The 12959-nt window shown below is 39.5% G+C and overlaps 1 long non-coding RNA gene across 2 annotated transcripts; it reads left to right on the forward strand.

Moving 5' to 3' along the window:
• The first annotated feature begins 1704 nt into the window (after nucleotides 1–1704).
• LOC119020479 lies at nucleotides 1705–5972 on the forward strand. 2 transcript variants are annotated; one of them, XR_005075336.1, is made up of 5 exons: nucleotides 1705–2032; nucleotides 2147–2268; nucleotides 3265–3417; nucleotides 3507–3671; nucleotides 3812–5972. It is a non-coding gene; the product is annotated as an uncharacterized LOC119020479 (long non-coding RNA). The 2 variants fall into 2 exon arrangements; XR_005075335.1 differs by lacking the exon at nucleotides 2147–2268 and having other exon boundaries at nucleotides 1722–2032.
• The last annotated feature ends 6987 nt before the right edge of the window (nucleotides 5973–12959 follow it).

A 12959-nucleotide genomic window follows, 5' to 3' on the forward strand; every position in this document is an offset into this window, starting at 1 on the left:
GGTTATGTGTTGTGACTCAGGTTCTATGATCACAAGTGGAACTGTCTGACTTTTATGTTTCATATATGTTTTATGTTTTTCTTCACAGAAAAAAGTTGATGTTTATGGAGATAAACTGTGTTCACTTTTTAGCTGTATATTCTAAAAATGTTGATTTGGTATCTTAAAGAGCACACTGTCATTTTATGAGCACATTCACACATGTGATTTAAGTGCTTGAGTCTGAAAATATTTAATTATGTGAATAATCTATTGTTTTTTCTCATCTGATCATGATTACAAATATGTCAATTCTGTCACTGATAATAATGTAAATAATGTCAATTATTTTAATCAAGCTTCAATTTACTTCTTTTATTGTTCTGTGTTCAAAACCTGTCAGTCAGTCATGTGACATCAGTCAGTTCATGAAAGCTTCCTGTATGTTGACGTTCTGATCATGAACTGTTCCTTTAATGACAGCTGACACCAGATTCATCGTCAGTTTTAGGTGTGAGGTTTCCCTCTACTGGTTCACAGAGGTAACTGTTGTTGACTGAACAAGTTCAGCATCTACACACAGTACATGGTGGCTGGCATACGGCTTTAATATTGTGAGCAGCCAATAAACACAGATAGGAGGAACAAACACACTGTTGTTGTGTTCATAACTGCTGCACCTGTGTAGAGCTATGCAGTGTAGACAGGAGCCAGACATGTTGTCACTGGTGTGGATTTCTTTTTACAAAAAGAACATAACACAAGGAAAAAGTCTTATCACAGGTATGGAATATCAAATAAACCATTAAACGCAGGAAAAGTACTAATCAATTAAATATAATTAAGGAGCTTTACTGCTCAAGTTGCTTTCCTAAAACAATCTGCTCTCTAGATATTGAGTGTAAATGATGCTTGTTTGTGTATAATACTGAACAGAAAGTATCTATAGAGCTGTTAATGTCTTAAGAATTCTTAATAAAATGTTCTGCCTCTCTAGACATTTACTATTTGTTGCTGCAAGTGTAATGTCAGAATGATTTCTGTATTTACGGGCATCAAGCTTCATGGAACAGTGGTCAGTGGAGGACAACAGACTCTAATGAAAGGACAGAGAGAGGAAAATGACGTGAGGAATCATACACATGAGCTTCAAACCTAGAACATTACAGAGAAATAGCTCCAGACCGCTGTGGGCCAACACAAAAATGTGGTTAAAATGTTTTACACTATTTACAATCCTGACTGGGTGAAATTTTCACTGTGGACAAGCCAGCCGTGGTTCACCTTTGCTTGGTCAAATTAGCTGAACCTTTTTTTCTAGTGCGCAAATGCACTTATGTTTATGGTAGTCGTAATGAAACCATGCTGAAGAGCTGCTGGGAGTGAATTTGGGTCAGACTGCAGTCTCGCAATCAGACCCATCAATCATACCATACTTATACAGTAATTAACTGAAGCCTTCAGTTTATTACCAGGAAGAATTACCATGAGATCCATTCAATATGTCTGATTATTGTTGTTGTGACTACTGAGGTCAGGCAATCCTGGATTAATCAGTCCAATAATGGCAAACAGGAGACATAGGAGCTGGCTGAAGTTCAGGAAGTAGTGCAGCTGTGCAAAAAGCTAATTGTAGTTTATAAGTGGTTGACAAGTAGTGATTTTAGCTTTCTTGTACACCTGTCTTAAAATGTAAGGGACACTGGAGCTTGGTTGGGGTGGTGGGACTGCCCGCGGCAGGCGCCAGAAAATTTCCCTTATTTACAAATCCAAAACTTGACAGATATGCTCAAACCCAGGATGAAAGCTGGGACTCTGTTCACTGGATGCCTGCTCTACCAATTGGGCTAAAGAGCATTTCTCAATCTTGCACAAAATAAGTCCCGCCCACAGATGTTATGAGGAATGCAGGTGGTGTATGCCAAAATGGGCGGTCTGGCTCGTTTCTGCGTGAAGTTAGCGCATTTCCCCCCAAAACTGTTGGTGCCTGTATAAATGCCTGAGCGACTTTTCACTCTGGTCCGAATTGCTCTTCCTTGAGGACACGAATACGGTAAGTAAACTGCTCTACACGAATCTGCTTTATGTGTACAGTTAGCTGCTCAGTACAGGTGTATTCATGTTTGTTTATGAGGTGTACAGCTCACTTATTATGTATGGATCTCAGGTAATAAGCCAAGGTGATGTTCCTTCATATATCAGAGAGCTCTACATACCGTCATGCCGGCTAAGCCCAGCAAGTTCTACATATGTGCAGGTTAAAAGTGAGCCAGCCTCCCTCTCATGCTGGTGAGATTTGTTTTTACCTCAAATGTTTCTGAAGTAACTCTCAAAGGGAAGCTGAAGACATCCCATTTAACTGTTAAGTGTTGACATAAATTCGGCTCCAACATAATCCTCCCATTACATCCAATTAACATGCTACGCTATGGACGTTATGTTTTGCTCGGTGCATCAAACTCCATTGCTCCATCCGTTTTTTTCTCTGCCCTGTTTATAACATGAATAGCACAGTTAATTAAATGTAGGTCACATTCTCAAAACAAGTCAGTAGTTTTGGTAAAATCGGCATGAAATCTGGTAACATTTGCTGGTCAGTTGAAGTGAGTGGTTATGCTAGCAACAATGTTCAGCCGAAACATTAAAACAACTGACTAGTGAAGTGAGCATTGATCATCTTGTTACAATTAAATGTTCTGCTTGGAAACTTTGAGTACTGTCATTTCTCTGGAGCCTCTTTGACAGACACCACCCACCCAAACACTGTTCATACCAACTACACCCCGTCATGGCAAAGAACCCAAGGTGTCAAACTGGCCTCCTCGTCCTCCAGATCCCAATCCAGTTGAGCATCCACGGGATGCGCCAGAACCAACTCCCATCCATGTTGGGGCCCCCATGGATTGTTCTTGGCTCAGACTGCATCCAGCGGAAGCTCAGTTGGATTGAGATCTGGGGAATCTGGAGGCCAGGTTGACACTTTGAGCTCTTTCCCACTTTCCTCAGGTCATTTCTGAGCAGTTCTTGCAGTGTTGCAGGCGCATTGTCCTGCTGGGGGGGCACTGCCATCAAGGAGTGCTGCTGCCATGAGGGGGTATTACTTGGTCTGCAGCTGTGTTTGGGTGACTGGTGTTTGTCAAAGAGACATCCACATGAGTGCTAGGACTCATGGTTTCACAGCTGAACACGGCGTTGAAACACAATGATCAATGTTATTTATTTCACCTGTCACTGGTTCTAATGTTGTGGCTCTCATTGTATACACATGTTAAATGCTCATTACAGTCCTCAGTACAGCTGGACTCTGGATGGACACACACTGACAGACGCTCAGCTCCTCTCTGGAAATAGACAGTAACAACATCACTCTGAGACTGGTCTGCTCAGTCAGCAATCACGTCAGTCGAGTCTCCAAGGAAGAAATGATGTCTACCTGTGGTGAGTGAGAACATGACAAAAAATACTGATAATTCCAAGACTGATTCTGACACTGTGTGCATCAGTGATGATCTGTTTCTTTTGTACAGGCTTTATATCCATTGACTGCATCTCCAATGGGACACACATATCACAGTGGGTGTTTGAAGCCAGTAACACCCTGTGGGTTAAGTAAACAACAGCCCACACCTTGACCACTGGGGGTAAGGAGCCTGGCATGACCATGATCACAGTAACAGAGGCATCCACTGTGGGTAAGAAGAGTAAAAAAATATGTCCAAAACTCACTCAAAACATCACCAACACTAATCAAACTGTTGCTTTCTCCAGCAGAGATGACCCATGGTGCTTAAGTCAAAATCCACTCCTGATTTTTGTGTCTCTTTTTAAACAGATCAGTTCCTGCTCATCTGTGGTCTGCGAACAGCTGTGATGATTCTCATTTTAATTGGAATCGTCGTCTATTTTGTCTGGAAGAAGAAGAAATACGAGAAAGCTGAAGGCTCTGCCGTCCCTGAAGAGATGGACTATGTGAACTCTGTTGTGATGGTTCAACAGAGAAGTTCTGCATCTGAACTTTAACTTTCTGAACCAACACCTCAGTATCGCCTCTCGGCTGTTGGCTCTGTGTCTTCAGGATGTGAAAATAGTGTTTAGAAAGGAAATTTCTTCTGTTTTGTTTTTTTTTTTTTTAAATTCCTCTCAAATTCTTTGTTTTCTGCATTTGCATCACTAAAAGCTCTGACAGAATAAATGTTATATATTGTGACCCTAGTTCTATGATCAGTGGAGTGGAGCCATCTGACTTGATATATTTTTGACATTTTTGTTTATGATTTTGAGGTGAGTGCTTTTTGCCTTTGTATTGGTTCTTGTCTTAGTTAATCTGTATATTGTAAAAATGTTAATTTTGCACCAAAAGCATGTCTTTAACATTGTCTTTTAAAGCATTAAACGGTCGTCCTGAAAAGGACACTAACAGTAAACCTGCGACAATATCATCTCCACCTGTTGCCATTTTCAATGTCGGCTATCAATCACAACTCGCTAGTTAAGATAGGTCTCGCATGACTGAGCATTGAGCAAGCGGGCCTTCTGACCATCCAAAGGACGTGAAAATGCCTACGTCAGTAGACACCTGCTAGATGGCCTCGATGTTGCCAACTCGAAATCTGATTGGTTAAAGCAACAGTTTCATTGCTACTTACTTTAAGCTACAGACCCCAGCACTATCGATTCTGGAGGTGTCAAGGCAGATTTCTTTGACCCTGGCAACACATGATGGCTGAAATATGAGTGGATAGAATCTCTAACATAAACATACACTAGTGGAAGCAGCGCAACTAAAAGAAAAGCTATGAAATGAAGAGAACAGACTATTGGAAATAATTTAATACATATTCATGGAAAAAACAAACAAATATAAACATAAGCCAGTGATTCTGATAGCGTTTAGGCCCAGAGACATGGGGTTCCATACTGAGAAGGCCTTGCTGGCCCTGGCAGCCCACCACTGCTTTAAGGTGATATGTCTGTCTGTCTCTCTGTGAACACATTTTGTCAGTGTTGTAATACCGTAACTGTGCAAGATGCAATCATGAAATTCTACAGGTGTGTAGTTGAGATCAAAATGAAGGTCGAGGTTGAAGATGGATGTGATGCAACCCTTGATCACTGTATACTCATGTGACTCGTGTAGTTATGACTACTGAGCACTCATGGGTCGATAGGTTAGCTGCTGTGATTGGACACGAGGCTTCATGGATGTAAAAATAGATTAGAGTCAAAATTATAATCTCTTCTTATTCCTCTCAAATTCACATCTGAGTAGCTCACAAACACTTTCCCATAATAAGTCTCTGAGTAAAACGTTTGACTTTTTAGCTGTATATTCTCAAAATGTAGATTTGGACCAAACTGAGACCAAACTGTCATTTTATGAGCATATTCACACATGTGATTTAAATGTTTGAGTCTGAAAATATTTTATTATGTGAATAATGATTTTGTGTTTTTCTCATCTGATCATAATAACAAATACATGTTAATTGTCTCTGAGTAATAATGTTAATACTGTCAAATTTATTTTACTCAAGCTTTTGTTTGTTCTGTATTTAAAACCTCTCAGTCAGTCATATGACATCAGTCAGTTTATGTAAGCTTCCTATATGTTAACATTTTGATCATGAACTGACATTTTTATCTTTACGTGTGACTGTCCATATTTAACATGTATTTCTGTTATATATGAGGAACTGAAGTAATGACTTGTGTTGAAGAATCTACTTCTTTGTTAAAGCGTAAATGACACCAGATCAACCATCACTCAAAGCAACAATTACATAAACCAACAATTGATCAATTAATAACATTTGGATCATAGCCTCAACATGAACATCATACTGTTTCCAACACAGATGAGGAACTCCTATGATCACTTGGCTGGTTTCCTTTACCATCTTATAATTACCACAGGAAGCATTCCTGTTATGTCTGAGGATGATGTTTGAGGCGATGCTGTTATAAAAGACACATAAAAAGTCCTGATGATGATACTTAGACTTCACTGTGTTGAGTTTTTCACAAACAGATTTTCATATAAGTGCATACAAACATCCTGAGGATTGAAATATTACCTGTCGGCCTAAAACTGCTTTATGTTGACAGAAATAGTTCGTCCCATTTTGTGAATTATTGTGGATTTAATTAGTTTAAGTTGATGCAGTGTAACACCAAAATAATAGTTATTTCACAGAGCATTTGATCCAACACACGTCTAAGATCTTTATAGTTATTAAAACTGTGTAACGTCAAGGTGAAAATTTAAAGCAACATAACATGAGTTGACTTGTTTTACTTTTTCAGTGAGTTCATTATTGTGTTAAGCTTAAAGGACACAACAATATGTTTCATATGAGAAGAAATACATTTGTCAAGCAGATGACATCTTGTTTCTGAAACTTTTACTGTTCATAACTCTGTAATTATTGAACACATTAACTCAGCTTCCTCTTTCACCTCCACACTGTACTATTTTAACAACACCCTGCTGGGTCAGCGTTTTCACACCATCTTATGTGAGGTAGATCGCTATGAGAATACATTTCAGGCTGCTCACTTTAAGATCTGCATGTTTGCTGTTAAATAAATTAGGGTTGTTTTTTTTTTCAAGACTCTACTGCACACATTTTTAAGAAACTTTTTGATTAGACAATTTTTTTTGCTGTTGTGAGATCAAATATCTCTCTATAAAAACAAGGAATCTCTGTCTGTGTGTCTGTGCCTCAGATACTCTGCAGATCAGGATCAGACTGATCTGAGATTTTCAACATGGCTGCTGTGTGGTTTAAGGGTGTGCAACGTCTGATTTGTTTGGACGTGGATACTGTTAATAAATTATTTCATTAAGTATTTACCAATTCCGCTAGCATTGTCAACCATAGCCAAGTGCGCACCAGAGCCAATCACTACAGAGCTCACCCCCATGGCACACCTTAAGAAACAAGCAGATTTATACCTGCAGCAGCACAAGCTGGACCGGGATTTTGCAAACGATTTGGTGCCGTTTTGTGCATCTAAACTGACTGTTGTAGTTTGGCACATCTGTGCCAAATTTGGCGCTTTTAGATGAATTTGCACAAAATGACCTATTTATTTGCTTAAGGCCCACAACTAAAAGAAGAACTTGCTATACTTTCCAAAAGTTAAGACCACCAAGAAGAGGAGAAGGAAGAAAAAGTTACACTTTCCTATGTGCTAAAATGGCCAAATTTAGGCATAGCTTGTGCAAGAGCACAGGAGTTACCCATTCGATTACAGTCACATTTTCATCTGTACTGCTGACCTGGCTACAGTGGAGGTGGTTTTAAGAAAACTTAAATCTATTTCTTTAAAGTAATCTGACCAAACTCTAAGTCATGTGGCCTTTCTAGGTTTGATACATAATATTCTATATGACGGTACCAAATGACAGCAGGGTTAAAGACGTTAAATGTCAGCGCTACAGAAAACTGCAGCTGACTGGTCATCACCACTCCAAGCTCCACTTCCAAACAAATACTGCAAGCCTGTAGACACTAGAGGGTGACAATGATCTGCAAAGGAGCTTTTCTCTCAAACTGACACTCATCTTGTCCAGTCACAAGCACACACACAAATATCATGTGTTTTATCACTGACATGTGTCCAAATTTATACCATAATTTATGTCCAATAATAATAATAATAACAATAATAATAATAATAATAATAATAATTCAAGACAATGATGTAATGTAATATTAAATGCCCTGAAAACATGATGTTCAGATTTTGGGTCTATGTTGTCCCTCACTGTTAAGTTTGTCATCCCAAAGCTTATAACACAAATAATCAAATAACACCCTGCAAGCCTAAAGTTAAGGATTATAACAATGATTTAGTTTTTGAAGAAGTCAGACTTGTCTTGTTAGATCAGGAGGCAGCTGTGTTTCTTTGAACTCCAGTACCCCCGTGCAGCCTCACATCGGAAGATGTTGTCGAAGATGATTCATTAACCACCAGTAGGATATTTTGTAGAATATGCTACACCCTGCACACTTGCTGCAAGCTCTTCTGTCAGAGAGAGACACGGACAGACATTGGCATTGAAATACAGTAGAGTATTTTGAAATGAAAAACAGTGAAACAAAACCCGAACATCCACAAGGTTATCACCTTGCTCCAGGTGATGACAGCTGGTGAGTATAAGATCTGTGTTTTTTTAGTTATCTGTAAGTAACAGCGTGTGTGATTCATTAGATTAAATTCAATTAAAAAAAACAAGGTTACTGACAAGTTTATGTCTCAGATATGAATGAACAACTGTGCAAGTTCATTTTTCAAACTCAACATCAATCCATTTCTGAGACTTAAACTCCTCAGTTGACTCTCTCCTCTTATTAGCACAGTATAGCCTTATAGTAAGCCTCCAGAATGCAACAGGCGATGGCTCTGGTTAATCTCTGTAGAGAGCCACTGAGAACGCATAAAGTCACATCTTTTGGAATTTAGCTGAAAATCTGCCTCAAGTCCTTCACAAAGAAATGTACAGCCCTGCAGCATTTAACACTTGATTACAAATTATCCAGAGGTTTGTACAGGCAACTGAGAGACAGGGAATGTCTAACTAGATTGTCAAATCAACTAATATGGTGACAATATGTCAATATTCTGCTCACAACTTGTTTCTACAACCAAGAAAGCTATTACTACAATATAACAATAGGTGATAAAAAAAAACAAAAAAAAAACAAAACGTTATGTTAAACTGAATGCGCTCATCAGAGCACTAGACTTTGAGGAGAGACTGTGGGGTCCTCACGGACTGCATACATTTGTGAAATCATCTGTGTTGAAAATAGCAAAATACCATGGTGGGGGACTGTGGATGTTGGACCTCAGGGTGCCTGTGAGGGACAGAGACTGACGCAGAGGGAGGGAAAGACAGGATCATCTTGGGTCACCAGCTGTGTCAGGAAAGATTATTTTGTCGCTGTGAGGAATTGTTTACCCCCTCTAGTATTAGCCCAAGTGACTTTAATGCCTTCCTGTTTTTGACATTCTCCTCAAATCTTGTTACAGTTGTGTATAACTATTCACTTTGTCATTTCCAGAAATGTGGTTTTATAACATGACATATTTTGTGGCTCACATTGTCAGTTGCTTGCAGAATATTTGTGACTCAAAACTCATAGTTGTGAAATCGGGATCACTTGCTGCAGCATTTTGGTCAACTAAAAGCAAAGGGAAACAGCAAGTCTCAATTATTACTAGCTTGCTAACCAGAGAAAATCATCAACAGCAACAACCGTGCCAACTCTTCAGTTCAACAGTTGTCAGCTGTTCAGACTGCACTGCACTTTTTTTTTTTTTTTTTGTCACTTATTTTGTTAAGGTGCACCACTCAACACTTCACGGTCTTGTGTGTGGGATTTGAATGTTTTCATAAGCCTTTGGTAATTCACAGTGGAAGTAAAACATACTGCTGCTGCACACAGAAACCCATGGCTCCACCCCCATCAGAAGAACAGTAACAAGCATGTTTCTCAATAACTGTGATTTAATGTTAAATGTTAAAAATGTTACCAGTGTTGGAAAATGTTTTTGTGTGTATTATGTCATCCTATGGAAAAGTGGGTCAAGCAGGAAGAAGAGAGGAAGTTTCTCTGGCCTGTGTGCCGAGCTGCGCACTTTAATTTCCTTCCAAGCCTACTTCATTTTGATAAATTGACCTCACAGTGAAATTAAGTGATTAATTTCCTGCCTCATAAAAATCCCATGAGTATGTTTGACCAAAACATAACCAGTTGTAAACCAGACCTGTGTTTTATGAGGGGGAGTTACATGCTGGAACTAATTCTTGGTGGTGGTCAGATGCAGTGTGTCCAAAAAAAAAACAAATTTGGTGATCTGCACTGTAGTAATAAATCCTCCACAGAAGTACTCTGCAGAAGAGTATAAACTTGTGCTCATCAAGAAATATGTAGCTCCATCATCCAACTCCCCCTATAATGCCAGACTGCCATTTTTATATTTTGAGACAGCAGTAGTGTGCAAACTTGAGCTCTCAAGGGGGGTTCTTACTAGATATCACGGTGTGTTAGGCCATGGATTAAACATACACTGGAACATCCCTTTAATAATCAGCTATGTATTACTGTAACTGCATAGAGGTATAGAATGTCATTATTAAATCAAATAACGGTCATTTTCAATAGATTCTCTGCTTGTGATTTGATAATAAACAGTAAACTCGTACTACCACCAACTTACCATGACAATTGCAAATGTAAATTTTCATGTAAAATTAACTGTTACCTTTAATTCCTCTACAGGAGAGACACGTCTTCTCTGAAATCAGTTGGAAAAACATAATACATATATCAGAATCGACATCAGCATTTGCCATAATTAGATGGAAAATATTAGCATATCAGACACCTGCATAAATCCAATACCATGCACCCCTTTAAAAAAACTAAACTCCCAAAACTTTAATTGCTCCTGTTTTAGGTTATCTGAAGTTGGCAAAAAAGAACTGGAGACATCTTTAAAGATGCAATGCGTAAGAATTTTTGCTGAAAACATTTTAAAAAATCAAGCGAAAAATTCTCAACTGACTGTGAATGAATAAAGTTTGAAGTCATGATGTCTGTATCTACTGAAGTTCACATGCTAACTAGATAGCTCCATCCTGTCCGATCCAAAGCTTCTGTGCTAGCAGTATAAACACCAACACTCCCTTGGTGCCCTGTGCTCCCGGTCCAGACCGCTAGATGAATGGCTTACTAAGCTAACTAACTAACAGCAGCCCTGGTTAGCAGAAGTTAGCGATTATCCTGGTGATTTGCTGCCCCCTCACTCTTTTGAATATCAGTGGTACTTGTGGTCAATTCTTACACCTTTTTTTGTACCTTTAAATTCACTATTGAGATATTTCACCACAAAGAAGCCAGAAAACAATGCTTTCATCCTCTGTAGACTATCATACTTGTTCAGATTTGTTTCCAAAGGTTTATCTGTCATTCTTCAGTGACAAGGTAACAAAACAAGAACAGTGACGGGAGGATAACTTATAAAATGTATTACAACACAGAGTTTCAATTACCTGTTAGAGAGAAGAGACAAGCACTCTCGGTGCCAGCAGTGATTAAGCTACACACACACACGTACATACGACTATCCCAATCAGACAGGCTTCTCATCGACACAAGACGTAAAGTTAAAACTTCATGACGCATGACCTGGGACTCTGTGTGAAGCATAAAATTCCATCCATCCATCCATCCATCATCTGTACATATTCTATGTACGCCGCTTAATCCTCTGCAGGGTCGCGGGGGGGCTGGAGCCTATCCCAGCTGACTTAGGGCGAAGGCAGGGGACACCCTGGACAGGTCGCCAGTCCATCGCAGGGCCGAAGCATAAAATTATCAGACATAAAACATAAGACAAGAAGACGACTTTCTATCTGAGTTTTGGCTGGTTCATGACTCTGTTACAATCATATAGGGCAGAGGTTAGGTGTTCATGCATTTGCATAGGATATCAGTCACATGAAGCAAGTTAGATAAATGTTTTTAAGAAATCATATTCAACAAAATAGTTCAAAAATTCATGGCAGTCACGTAATCCAAGTATCACAATATTAAAGTCATGTAACTTGATTACTTTCTGTTACATTTGGATAACCTTAACACTAAACACATGAATACATACCACAGACAGTAAACATCAATAAGATAACTTTTATTTTACTCTTAATAACAAGTATTGTGTATTCAGTTTGGCTGAAAACAGAGGTGGGGGGGCAATTGTTAAAAAACACACACTAAAGTGGCCTTTTGGGAGCCAAAACATGTGCTAAAGTGCCCTCTTGGTTGGCAAAACACACTTAACTTCCCCCCTTGGCTGGTTAAAACTTGATAAACTGCCCTTTTGAGTTGCAAAAACGCACGCTAAAGTGCCCATTTGGGAGCCAAAACGCATGCTGAAGTGCCCTCTTCAGTGGCGAGAATGTGCTGTATGTGCCCTTTTTTTGCTTTTTGCCCCTGTCCTTCAAAAATCTGTGCACACCACTGGCTCAACACTAGAGTGATGATGTGCGAGTCTCTTACATGCTTACAGCCTAGTTTATCAGAATCAGAATTTCTGTTATTTGATCTGCAAACAGGGAAATTTCTTCATCACAGCAGCCAAAGGACAGTAATATTGTAATAAATAAATAAGAATAGTAAAAAGTAAACAGTATAATAAAAAAAGTAATATATAGGAATAGATTCATATACATTGTGTGTGTATATATATATATATATATATATATATATATATATATATATATATATATATATATATATATATATATATATATATATATATATATATATGAAGGAGGATGAAGGAGCTGCCAAGTGCTGAGATAGTGACCAGCAGGGGGCAGGACTCCTTCACCTGCAGCGATGACAGCTTGTCCTTCATCCTGCTCTCTCCCACCACCTGCACTGGGTCAAGAGGGCATCCCAGGATGGAGCTGGCCTTCTTTTTACGTTTATCCAGCCTCTACCTACCTGTTGCTGAGATGCTGCCGCTCCAGCAGACGACTCCATCGAAAACGGCTGATGCCACCACAGAGACATAGAAAGTAAGGACCTGAGCTTCCCTCAGCAGGTGGAGTCTGCAGTCACGGCCTTGGAGGGTTTGGAACGCCCCAATATAGTTCCACAGAATAGAGGCCACCAAAAAGCAAGAAACAGCCCTGACAGTTACGCAGTCTAGTTACATGTATTCTTTACTCCCCTGTACAAAAACAAAAGTTATAGGCTTCAACGTAAATCGTGCATAGTCCGTTCAGATACTTACGTGTGGTGGCTGACACCCTGACAGTCTTCATCACCACTGCTGCCGTTGCTGCTACTGTACACCCGCCCTGTGTACTGTGCAGCCATGTGGTGCGTTCAACTGTCTCCGCCTTGAGTGGCTCATTCAGAAACACACAGACCGGCCCGCCCCCCGCCCGGCTGCCT

Source organism: Acanthopagrus latus, chromosome 6 (genome assembly GCF_904848185.1).
Source record: "Acanthopagrus latus isolate v.2019 chromosome 6, fAcaLat1.1, whole genome shotgun sequence".
NCBI classification, from domain to species: domain Eukaryota; kingdom Metazoa; phylum Chordata; class Actinopteri; order Spariformes; family Sparidae; genus Acanthopagrus; species Acanthopagrus latus.